Source organism: Salmo salar, chromosome 09 (assembly GCF_965601325.2).
Source record: "Salmo salar chromosome 09, fSalSal1, whole genome shotgun sequence".
Taxonomy (NCBI): Eukaryota; Metazoa; Chordata; class Actinopteri; order Salmoniformes; family Salmonidae; genus Salmo; species Salmo salar.
The window spans coordinates 93,166,501-93,172,500 of NC_138299.1; the positions used below are offsets into that span (position 1 = coordinate 93,166,501).

At 45.1% G+C, this 6,000-nt stretch overlaps 1 protein-coding gene across 1 annotated transcript in view; it reads left to right on the forward strand.

Annotated features, from left to right (window-relative positions):
• The window catches only part of LOC106612147 (transcription factor COE1), a 159,379-nt gene that overhangs the window by 131,379 nt on the left and 22,000 nt on the right, over positions 1-6,000 (forward strand). The window lies entirely within an intron of this gene.

Sequence of the window (6,000 nt, forward strand, 5' to 3'; positions counted from 1 at the left end):
TATTCCAACCGGACAATTCCTTTGTCTTTAGAAAGGAAAGGGAACGCAGCTCGCGCTGACGGCCGCGCACGAGACTTAGCTCATGGCATTCTGCCAGACCCCTGATTCAAACAGCTCTTATTTTCTCCCCCTTCACAGTAGAAGCCTGAAACAACGTTCTAAAGACTGTTGACATCTAGTGGAAGCCTTAGGAAGTGCAATATGACCCCATAGACACTGTATATTGGATAGGCAATCACTTGAAAAACTACAAACCTCAGATTTCCCACTTCCTGGTTGGATTGTTCTCAGGTTTTCGCCTGCCATATGAGTTCTGTTATACTCACAGACATTATTCAAACAGTTTTAGAAACTTCAGTGTTTTCTGTTCAAATCTACTAATAATATGCATATCTTAGCTTCTGGGCCTGAGTAGCAGGCAGTTTACTCTGGGCACGCTTTTCATCCGAATGTGAAAATACTGCCCCCTATCGCAAACAGGATATGGGGCTTTGGTGACAAAACAGATGGCACCGTGATAGACTGCATCCAATTTGCTGGGTGGAGTGTTGGAGGCTATTTTGTAAATGACATCGTCGAAGTCTAGGATTGGTTGGATAGTCAGTTTTACGAGGGTATGTTTGGCAGCATGAGTGAAGGTGTCACGACTTCCGCCGAGGTCGGTCCCTCTCCTTGTTCGAGCGGCGTTCGGCGGTCGACGTCACTGGTCTTCTAGCCATCGCCGATCCACCTTTCATTTTCCATTTGTTTTGTCTCGTTTTCCCGCACACCTGGTTTGCATTCCCTCATTACTCGTCTTGCATATAACCCTCTGTTTCCCCCCATGTCTGTGTGTGGAATTGTTATGTGTAAATGTATGTGTACTCCAGGCTGGTTTGCGCCGGGTTATTGTAACCCTTGTGTGTTTAATTTTCTGAGTGGCGTGTTTTGTTTGCCTCAATAAAGGGCTCTGTTTGCTACCCATTTCTGCTCTCCTGCGCCTGACTTCCCTGCAGCCAGTTACACACTCCTTTACAGAAGGATGCTTCGTTGTGAAAGAGGAAGCTGATTCTAGATTTCATTTTGGATTGGAGATGCTTAATGTGAGTCTGGAAGGAGAGTTTACAGTCTAACCAGACACCTAGGTATTTGTAGTTGTCCACATATTCTAAGTCAGAACCGTCCAGAGTAGTGATGCTGGTCGGGCGGGCAGGTACGGGCAGCGATCGGTTGAAGAGTATGCATTTAGTTTTACTTGCATTTAAGAGCAGTTGGAGGCCACTGAAGGAGTGTTGTATGGCATTGAAGTTCGTCTGGAAGTTAGTTAACCTCTATGGGCTAGGTGGGACGCTAGCGTCCCACCCGTGGTGCACTCCATCAACAGCAGGTGCATTTCAAGAGCGGCAAATTTGAATCCAAATAAATGTCAAAATTCAAATTTTTCAAACATACAACTATTTTACACCCTTTGAAAGATAAACATCTCCTTAATCTAACCACGTTTTACGATTTCAAAAAGGTTTTACGGCGAAAGCATAAATTTAGAGTATGTTAGGACAGTACATTTACAAGAGTTGTGTGTAATGTTTTGTCAATTCAAAGACAGGGTCACCAAAACCATAAAACCAGCTAAAATGATGCACTAACCTTTTACAATCTCCATCAGATGACACTCCTAGGACATTATGTTAGACAATGCATGCATTTTTAGTTCTATCAAGTTCATATTTATATCCAAAAACAGCGTTTTACTATGGCATTGATGTTGAGGAAATCGTTTCCCTCCAATAACCGGCAGTCAAGTCAACACCACAAATTAAATAATTAAAATTAGAAAACATTGGTAAAATATTATATTGTCATTTAAAGAATTATAGATTTACATCTCTTGAACGCAATCAACTTGCCAGATTTAAAAATAACCTTACTGGGAAATCACACTTTGCAATAATCTGGCCGCCCCAGAAAAATACGCGTTGCGATACAGACTAGACGTCATGTTGGGGAGATCTAAAATCGAAAATACTATGTAAATAATCCATTACCTTTGATTCTCTTCATCAGATGTCACTTCCAGGTATCACAGGTCCATAACGAATGTAGTTTTGTTCAAAAAAGCTCATCATTTATGTCCAAAAATCTCCGTCTTGTTAGCACATGATCTAAGCCAGCCGGACTTCTCGTCATGAACGAGGGGAAAAAATATATTTACGTTCGTTCAAACATGTCAAACGTTGTATAGCATAAATCATTAGGGCCTTTTTTAACCAGAACATGAATAATATTCAAGGTGGACGAATGCATACTCTTTTATAACGTATTGGAACGAGGGTACCCAACATGAACTCGCGCGCCAGGTGTCTAATGGGCCATCATCGTTCCATGGCTCTTGTTCGGTCAGATCTCCCTCCAGAAGACTCAAAACACTTTGTAAAGGCTGGTGACATCTAGTGGAAGCAATAGGAAGTGCCAAAATATTCCTCAGCCCCTGTGTTTTTCAATGGCATAGGTTTAAAGGTAATACAACACATCAGGTATCCACTTCCTGTCAGAAAATGTCTCAGGGTTTTGCCTGCCAAATGAGTTCTGTTATACTCACAGACACCATTCAAACAGTTTTAGAAACTTTAGAGTGTTTTCTATCCATATATAATAAGTATATGCATATTCTAGTTACTGGGTAGGATTAGTAACCAGATTAAATCGGGTACATTTTTTTTATCCAGCCGTGCAAATACTGCCCCCTAGCCCTAACAGGTTAAAGAAGGGCCAGATGTATACAGAATGGTGTCGTCTGCGTAGAGGTGGATCAGAGAATCACCAGCAGCAAGAGCGATATCATTGATGTATACAGAGAAAAGAGTTGGCCATAGAGACTGCCAGAGGTCCAGACAACAGGCCCTCCGATTTGACACACTGAACTCTGTCTGAGAAGTAGTTGGTGAACCAGTCGAGGCAGTCATTTGAGAAACCAAGGCTGTTGAGTCTGCCGATAAGAATGTGGTGATTGACAGAGTCAAAACCCTTGGCCAGGTCAATGAAGATGGCTGCACAGGATAGATATAGGTCTGTAGCAGTTTTGAGTCTAGAGTGTCTCCCCCTTTGAATAGGGGGATGACCGCGACAGCTTTCCAATCTTTGGGGATCTCAGACGATACGAAAGAGAGGCTAGTAATAGGGGTTGCAACAATTTTGGCGGATAATTTTAGAAAGAGAGGGTCCAGATTGTCTAGCCCGGCTGATTTGTTGGGCTCCAGATTGGAGGCTTGGGCAAGTTGCTGTGGAGGGTGCAGGGCTGTTGACCGGGGTAGGGGTAGCCAGGTGGAAAGCATGGCCAGCTGAATAAAAATGCTTATTGAAATTGTCAATTATCGTGGATTTATCAGTGGTGACAGTGTTTCCTAGCCTCAGTGCAGTGGGCAGCTGGGAGGAGGTGCTCTTATTCTCCATTAACTTTTTGGAGTTTGTGATACAGGATGCAAATTTCTGTTTGAAAAGCTAGCCTTTGCTTTCCTAACTGCCTGTGTATATTGGTTCCTTACTTCCCTGAAAAGTTGCATATCACGCGGGCTATATACACTTGCCATTGAGCTTTTTTTGGGCCTGCTACGCCGGAGACAGCATGGAGTGTATTGGATAGGCATGGGTGTGTTGACAGGCATAGCAGTGTCAGCGTATGCAGATGACATTTCTGTGATGGTCAGGATATGCAGGATATGCAGGCACTAGAGACTAGTCTGAAGGTGTACGTGGGAGCTTCGTCAGCTAAGGTAAACTGGGGCAAGAGCAAAGCTCTGTTATGTGGGGCATGGGGGGTTAGGCCCCTCTGCTTCCAGGGGGTTTGCAGTGGGGTTGTGAAGGGCTTAAAATTTGGAGGGTGTACCTGGGCTTGGAGAGGTGGGTCAGGAAGAACTGGGAGGGGCTGTCACGGGCAATGGTGTCTAGACTGGCCAGGTGGAGGTGGCTCCGGTCCCATGTGTCATACACACACACACACACAGACCTGCAGCGCAAGCTGGTGGATTTGTTCTGGTCGGGCCATCACTGGCTGAGGACGACAGTGTTGTACACGTCCGTCCACGAAGGAGGACTGAGCCTGATAGAACTGAAGAGCAGGGTAGCTGCTTTCAGACTAAAGGTGGCGCAGAGACTGCTGTACCATACTGATGCTGACTGGAGGGAACCAACATGGCAATGCTGAGGAGAGCTGACAGATTAGGGTTGGACCGGCAGCTGTTCCTCATGAAGCTGGAGAGGCTGAGTACAGCAGGTCTCTCAGACTTTTACTCTCCGGTGCTGAGGGCCTGGCAACTATTAAGGCCCACATGAGAAGGGGGTGTGGAGCCTGGGCTGTGGGTGTGGGAGGAGCCTATCTTCCACAACCCAGCCTTCCCTTTGAGATCGGTTCAGTCGGCCACCCTGCAGAGGCGACTGATGGCAGCGGGTTTACTAAGGCTGGGTGACTGCTGGAGAGAAGGAATAACGTCTCTTACAGGCTGACTACACCGCTCGCGTCGCGTACACGATCGTTGCAAAATAAATTTAGAAATCTATATTATTCAATTATTGCACCCACATTGCTCGCGTGAGCCAACGAGCTTCTGCGTTGCCAAGGGCTAAAATAGAAGTCAGTTCTATTTCTGACGCAGATCGCACTGCAAGTTCTGCCTCTCCCATCTCCTCATTGGTTTATAGAAGCAGGTACCCACGTGCCATCTCCTCATTGGTTATACCCACATGGGTGACTGAAAGACAAACGAGGTCAGTGGCGGTAATGCACCTAATTTATGAAAGTTGCCAATCGCAATATAAAGTCAAGAGAAGAAAAAGCCTGAAAGGAGGAGAGATGACTAGAAACGATTCGGTTGACCGTTTTATGTGTGGATTAATTGTCGGAGTAGAGGACCTTGTGCATTTCAGGTAAAATAACAACTCAATGTTTATATCCCAGGACATATTAGCTAGCAACAGCAAGCTAGCTAAATAGGTCAAATTAGCTAGCAAGTACAAGCAAGCTAGCTAAATTGCCATAAATGTTTAATGCTTTCGACCTTTCCCCAAATTAATATAATTGGTTTAGAGTTTGTTTTGATATTTTAACCTGCATGTTGTGATCGCGTTTGGTGTGGGGCGACAAAATACATTTATGCACGATGGCACGCAATGGCGAACGCACGCAGCCGGTTTGGGCTCCGTGTTAGGCTGCTGGAGAGATTCCTGGAGGAGGCCTAGGAGACACTGTCTGAGTCGGACAGAGGGGTAATTGAGCGGCCAAAGGGGGAGGGACCACTAATGTTTCCAACACTGCAGGTGACGGCAGAGACTGGGGACTGGCAACGGGGTCTGGAGGACTTGTTAGACTTTAACACTCCGAGCCTGGGGGAGTTAATGCCATTAATGTCTCTGTTGGAATGTCTGTGTGAGAGGTTGGGGGTGGGTTTTACTGTTGGGATGTTTATAATGGGATACAGGTATTTGAATAAGGAGAAGGCCAAATGTATTTTGTTGAATTTTCTGTTTGCTCAGGCAAAGTTGTCTATTTAGCTAACAAGGAGGAACAGGGTCAAAGGTGGAGAGATAACAGACCCTTTATTACTTTTTAATGGGATGGCCTCTGTGCGCCTTAGGGTGGAATTTGAGTTCTATAAAATGATTAAAAGTGTGGAGATGTTTCAGGAGATATGGTGTGTTAGGGGGACTGTCTGTATAGCTGGGGAAGATGTTTCAGGAGATATGGTGTGTTAGGGGGACTGTCTGTATAGCTGGGGAAGATGTTTCAGGAGATATGGTGTGTTAGGGGGACTGTCTGTATAGCTGGGGAAGATGTTTTGGATATACGGTTGTAGAAGTGGTGAGATTTTGGTTATTTTGATGTATTGTTTTGTTTCGAGGGGTAGAGGGCAAGGTGTGTATGGTACATGTATGCAGTACTGCAGTACAGGATTTATTTTTGGTGTTTTATTTTAGGGGGGGGGGGGGGGGGGGGGGAGGTTTTAATGCCATGATAATGTTTCATTAAAG